Source organism: Tupaia chinensis, unplaced genomic scaffold (assembly GCF_000334495.1).
Source record: "Tupaia chinensis unplaced genomic scaffold, TupChi_1.0 Scaffold000147_1, whole genome shotgun sequence".
In the NCBI taxonomy this organism is placed as follows: Eukaryota; Metazoa; Chordata; class Mammalia; order Scandentia; family Tupaiidae; genus Tupaia; species Tupaia belangeri.
In genome coordinates, this window is record NW_006159617.1 from 224,608 (window position 1) to 230,607 (window position 6,000).

A 6,000-nucleotide genomic window follows, 5' to 3' on the forward strand; every position below is an offset into this window, starting at 1 on the left:
AACTACGTGGGAGTCCAGTGATGTAACCATTATGCCATCTGCTGGGAGTCCCGCATCTGAGGTTTTCAATGTAATTTTTGAACTCTTACTGTGCACTATTTGCTGTGGCAAATCTACCATTATTATAGATGCATTAGAGATACATGTTGGGAGGTCGAATTAAATAATCTATCACAAATGTTAAAGCACAGTAATTTCAATTGGTAAACTTGGCATACGTTAGGTTTATATAGACTAATAAGCATTTCTGCAAGACAAAGCAGTTACTGTCTGTAATTTGAGGGTCAGAGAGATGCAATTAGAAGCCCTACATTAACAACATAGAACTTAAAAGTACCTGTTCAAATAAAACATGATATCCACAAGAGTTTAACATACCAAACTACTGACGGCTTTGGGCATCCTAATTCAAAGAATTCAACTCCTGGGACAAGCAGTTAGCATAATGTCTATGTCGCTGGACTCCCATGTAGTAGACCGCGGTTCAAGTCCCGGACCTGGTGGCTTAAAACTCACTCTGGGTGCGTGTGTGTGCGTGCCCAAGATCCCGAGAGGAGAATGGAGGAGAAGGGATTGCAGCGTGGCCATCCCCCCCGAGGGGTGATTTCTCGCTTTCTGTCTCTTTGTCTCTCTCTGTCTGGCAAGTGCATGTGCCCTATAGCAAAAACTTCTCCCCCCCCACAAAAAAAAGAATTCAACTCCTCATTGTTTGAAAATTTTAGTACCAGAATTACTCTCTCTCTCCAAGACTACTCACTACCCCAACATTACTGTGTTGTCTCTTGTGGTAATTCTTTGTGAGGAGTGTATGTGCATGTGTAGGAGACAAAATATGTAAAACTATGTGGATGTTGCATTCAAAAACCCGTACTGTTTCCCAATTCTTTGACCTCCTCTCTTCAAAGGCTCTCATACCCACCGTTACCTCAGGACTTACTCTTTTTTAAACTTTCATTATTATTGTTATTATTATTATTATTATTATTTGACCAGCGAGAGATACAGAGAGAGGAAAAGTGAGAAAGCAAGTTGCCAGGTCCGGGACTCGAACTGCAGTTGGCCATGTGGGAATCCAGCGCCCATAACCAACACACCACCTGCCGGCCCCCCTCAGGACTTACTCTTATGATCACTTCCTACACTCTGACATTACCAATAAATTGAGTCTTTTTTTAGAGAGAGATTTTTGCTATAATGTGTGTGCACTCATTGGAGAGACAGAGAGAGAAAGTGAGAAATCACCCCTCGGGGGGATGGCCATGCTATAAGCCCTTCTCCTCTGTTCTCCTCCCAGCATGAATTTCAAGCCTCCAGGTCCAGGACTCGAACCTCTGTAGGCCATGTGGGAGTCCAGCACCTTAACCACTATGCCATCTGCTGGCCCCTGTCATTTGAATCTTAAACCTCCTACTCTCTAACCGTCTTTTCAGGTTATTCCCGATAGTGCCTAAACTTCAATGATTCTTCAACCTAATGAGAAATAGGGTGGTCACCCGACCATGTTGTGATTTTTTTGTTGTTGCTGTTGTTGCTGTTGTTGCTGTTGTTGTTGGTGTTGTTTTGAGAGGTTTTTGCTATAGGGCGCATGCGCTCGCCAGAAAGACAGAGAGAGACAGAGAGACAGAAAGCGAGAAATCACCCCCCAGGGGGGAAGGCCACGCCTCAATCCCTTCTCCTTTCTCCTCTAGGGATCTTGGCACGCATGCACACGCGCCTGGCGTGAGTTTAAGCCACCGGGTCTGGGACTCAAACCACGGTCAGTTACATGGGAGTCCAGCGACATAGCCATTATGCCAACTGCTGGTCTTACCCGACCATCTATTCACCCCTCCACAACCCTCTCATAGCCTTACTTCTTACCATGTCTGCAATTACAATGCCACCTTTGCTTCTACTCTCAATTACTTTGCACTTTTCTCCCATTACTTGTTCAGCCAGATCTCAGACCTGGTTACAGCCACAACTGCCTACTAAGTGTCTGCACATAAGCAACTAAATCTGACTAGAGAAAAATGTGCAGCCAACTGACTGTCTCATTTATGACCACTCTTTAAAGAGGGTCCTTATTGGTGCCTAGAAGCCTCCCCATGTTCCCTAGTCAATGTACTCTCCCTCACTCATAGACTCCAATTTCACCTCTTTCTCACTTCTCTCCCCTCATCACTTGGCAAATGATTACATTAGCTAGAACAGGCTAAACTGCTTTAACAAACAGACATCAAAACAGTATGAATCCAACTCAACAGAAATTTATATCTTGCTCACATACCTGGGCGTTCCAGCTCAGGGGGCACCTCTCCTCCATCCAGGCCTCTTCTTCCTTGTGGCTCTGCCAACCCCATGGGCTTGTAGTCATCTGCATACTCAGAGCTGCATGTCCAGGGTCCAGATGACAGGAAAAAACACACACACACGTACACACACACACGCACACACACACACACACACACACACACACAAAGGAGGCACAGGTGTTCTGGCACCCTGGCCTGGCTGGAACAGACATAATTTCTGCCATGTTCTATTGGCCACGACTTATATCCATTGTACTAACTGAAAGAGAGGCTGAGAAAAGCAGTCTCTGTGTTCAGACAGGAGGGACTAAACTGGTTTTTTGAGAGAGATTTTTGCTATAGGGCATGTGTGCTCACCACAGACATAGAACATGAGAGAAAGAGAGAGAAATCACCCTCCAGAGCAGATGGCCACACTGCAATTCTTCTCCATTCTCCTCTCAAGATTTTGGACACACATACACAGGCGTCCGGTGTGAGTTTTAAGCTGTCAGGTCCAGGACTTGAACCACAGTTGACTACATGGGAGTCTAGCAACCTAATCATTATGCCATCTGCTGGTCTTGGGTGAGACTAAACTGTGATGGGCAATAAGCTGTCTGCCAGGATGATCTTGCTCCTAATTTCACTAAGAAATTATCTATAGAAGCGACTACAAGAGAACTTCTACTTTATCCTCCTACCAAATCTATCCACTTAGTTCAGTATGTCCCATATACGTGGGAAGTGCTTTCAGTTAGAACAACACAGTTATAACAGCCTTCACAAAAATGCAAACATACTTTCTTTCCTTGCTCATTTAAACTCTTGTGGCTCGCGGTATCCTGATTTGTTCTGTTTTTTAAAATAATTATTTTATTTAACTTTATTTATTATCATTGTTTGTTTTAATTTGACCAGACAAAGACAGAAAGAAAGAGAGAGAGAGAAGGTGAGAAAGCAAGGTGCCAGGTCCCAGACTTGAACTCCAGTCAGCCATGTGGGAGGCCAGCGTCTTTAACCACCATTACACCTGCTGGCCCCATCTGTTTTTTATTTTTAGAGATTTTTGCTATAGGGCACATGCGCTTGCCAGAGAGACAGAGACAGAAAGCGAGAAATCACCCCCCTTGGGGGGTGGTGGTGGCCATGCTGGAATCCCTTCTCTTCCATTCTCCTCTTGGGATTTTGGGCACACACGCACATACTCCTGGTGTGTTTTGAGCTGCTGGGTCTGGAACTCGAACTGTGGTCGATTACATGGGAGTCCAGTGACTCCAGTGACGTGATCATTACATCATCTGCTGGTCTCTTGGGATTTTTTTTTTTTTGGAGAGTTTTTGTTTGTTTGTTTGTTTTTGCTATAGGGCACGTGCGCTCGCCAGAAAGACAGAGAGAGACAGAGAGACAGGAAGCGAGAAATCACCCCCCAGGGGGATGGCCACGCTGCAATCCCTTCTCCTCCATTCTCCTCTCGGGATCTTGGGCACGCACGCACATGCGCCTGGCCTGAGTTTCAAGCTACTGGGTCCAGGACACAAACCGCAGTCGACTACATGGGAGTCCAGCGACATAGCCATTACGTTAACTGCTGGTCCCTCTTGGGATATTCTTGATCAACACTCCCTCCTGCCCTGTTTTTATGAAAGCCCAATTTACCTTGTTTTGATGATTCTTCATTATCCTGACTCATTTTCCACTTCCTCCTCCTTTTTTTTTTTTATTGGCTTCTGTCATCTAGATCAGAGCTTCTCAAACTTTGATGTGGTGGAACTCTCTTGGGGTACTTAGTAAATGGAAGATGCTGACTCAGCAGGCCTGGAAGGAGTCTGAGATGCTGCCTTCCTAATAAACCTCTGTCTGGATCATGCCAGTGCTGCTGTTCCATTGACCACTTTTTGAGTAGCAAGATTCTAAAGATGTTTTTCAAAGTTCTGTCCTTTGTTTTCCTCTTTTCATTCACAGTGACATTACTGTTAGGCTATTTCCTAATCTATGTTCTAGTTCAGTCCTCTGCCATATCTCAAAAGCTTTATTACTTTTTTTTTTTAATGTTTATTTATTACTTCCTGAGTAAGAGTCAGAGAGCACCCCCGACAGGAGCTTGACAGCACAAACCACCCCTAGCCTCAGCGGATGGTCACACAGGCGTCCCTGGCATACTCACAGAGGTCTCTAGAGGTAAACCAACCTTTCCATGTGGGTCAGCCTAGCAGAGCATCATGTTTTACTACTGTGCCACTGCCTGGCCCCCAAAACCTTTCTAACTTCTCAGTATCTACGTCTATCTGGCTGTCCTGACAATTTTTAAAATCCGTAAGTGTTCAAACCCAGACTGATCATCTTCTCTCAAGCAGCAGCTCCTTCTTTCTCTTATACTTATCTCTTTTCTTTCTCTTGTAATTATCTAGAGACTCAAATCTCCAATTTCCCCCTTCCTACCCCCAATTACTCAGTCATTTGTAAATTCTATAGATTCTGCCTCCACATCATCTCTTCACCACGCTCTTCATTTCCTCCTGCCTTCCCTTTAGGTCAGACTCACCATTACCTTTTACATGGCCTATTGTGAGTCTGTCGGTTTTTCCACCTTTGATTTCTGCATCCCTTCCCAGAGAGATCAACAGTACGAACAAAAATCTTCCATTTCTTCCCCAATATTTTTAAGCCATGAAAACTCAAAAGACTGAATAGATTCATCCATTGAACATCTGAGGCCCCATTCTCCTTTGTCTCTGCCACTTCTCAAGACACCCCGGAGTCTTCTCTCTTTCTGGGACAAAACTTTCATTGATTTGCCATCATCTATGTTCTCATGCTCTAGCTGTAAAAATCCTGTCTCCTTCAAGGTCAATCCCAATGCTTTGCATTCCCGGGTCCCCAACACGGGTATGAGCGGTTCTTTGATCCTCTGCAGCGCCCTTTGTACTTTTAAGTGACACCTACCATGCTTTGTCTTTTATTAAAGCTGTTTTATCTGTCTTATTCCTTACTCTTCAAGGGGAAGAGGAACATCTTCCACTGCCCTCTGTAACCCTGCAGCATCTTACTTATGGGTGCAGAAAGGGGAGGGTGGCGTCTCCTATCAGTTACACCAGGGTGATTTTGGCGGGGGGGAACGTGATGCAGGGCAAAGCACACGGAATGTGGAGCAGTACAGCTGGGCAGCCTCTGCCATGTGAACCCTGTGGCTTTGGGTAAGTCCTACCTTCGCCTGTAAAGTCAGACTACTACCGGGCATTAAGGGAGACAACGTGAGGGCTGCTCCGCTCTCCAGAGGACGGAGCGGTGTGCTTTCTTTTCCTTACCGAGGTCGATGCGGTCCTGCTACTCCAATCTTGACGGGCAGCCCCATCCCTACTTCACTAACTAGGAGGTCGAGCCCCGAGTTGCTGGGGCCCCGGGCCAACACCCCCCGCCACTCCAGGGCACTCTAAGTGTTCTCGGCGATGCAGGTGAGTCCTCGGAGCCGCTGGGGCGCGGCGGGGCGTCCTACGCCCTCGGGAGGCCTCTCTGCGTCCACCCTCCCAGAGCGAGCCCTTCTCTTCCCGGTGACCCCGAAGACCTCGGCGCCGCCGCCTACGTGAGACGTTTGGACCCTGCCCGGCCCCCGTAGCTCCCCTTCTCCAGCAGGTGGTTCTGGTCTTCTCCCCCAACTCGGGGCGCTCACGTCACCCGCGAACCTCTACACCGCGCCAGCGCCGCGGCCAACCGAGAAAATAAACAA

At 46.7% G+C, this 6,000-nt stretch overlaps 1 long non-coding RNA gene across 1 annotated transcript in view; it reads right to left on the reverse strand.

Annotated features, from left to right (window-relative positions):
* LOC102486958 (uncharacterized) overlaps positions 1–5,880 on the reverse strand; it is a 31,173-nt gene extending 25,293 nt beyond the window's left edge. Inside the window, exons 1-2 of the long non-coding RNA XR_334097.3 lie at positions 3,933–5,880; positions 2,270–2,370 (exon numbers count right to left, since the gene is read on the reverse strand). This is a non-coding gene — a long non-coding RNA (uncharacterized LOC102486958). The remainder of the gene's footprint in view (positions 1–2,269; positions 2,371–3,932) is intronic.
* Between the last annotated feature and the right edge of the window lie 120 nt (positions 5,881–6,000).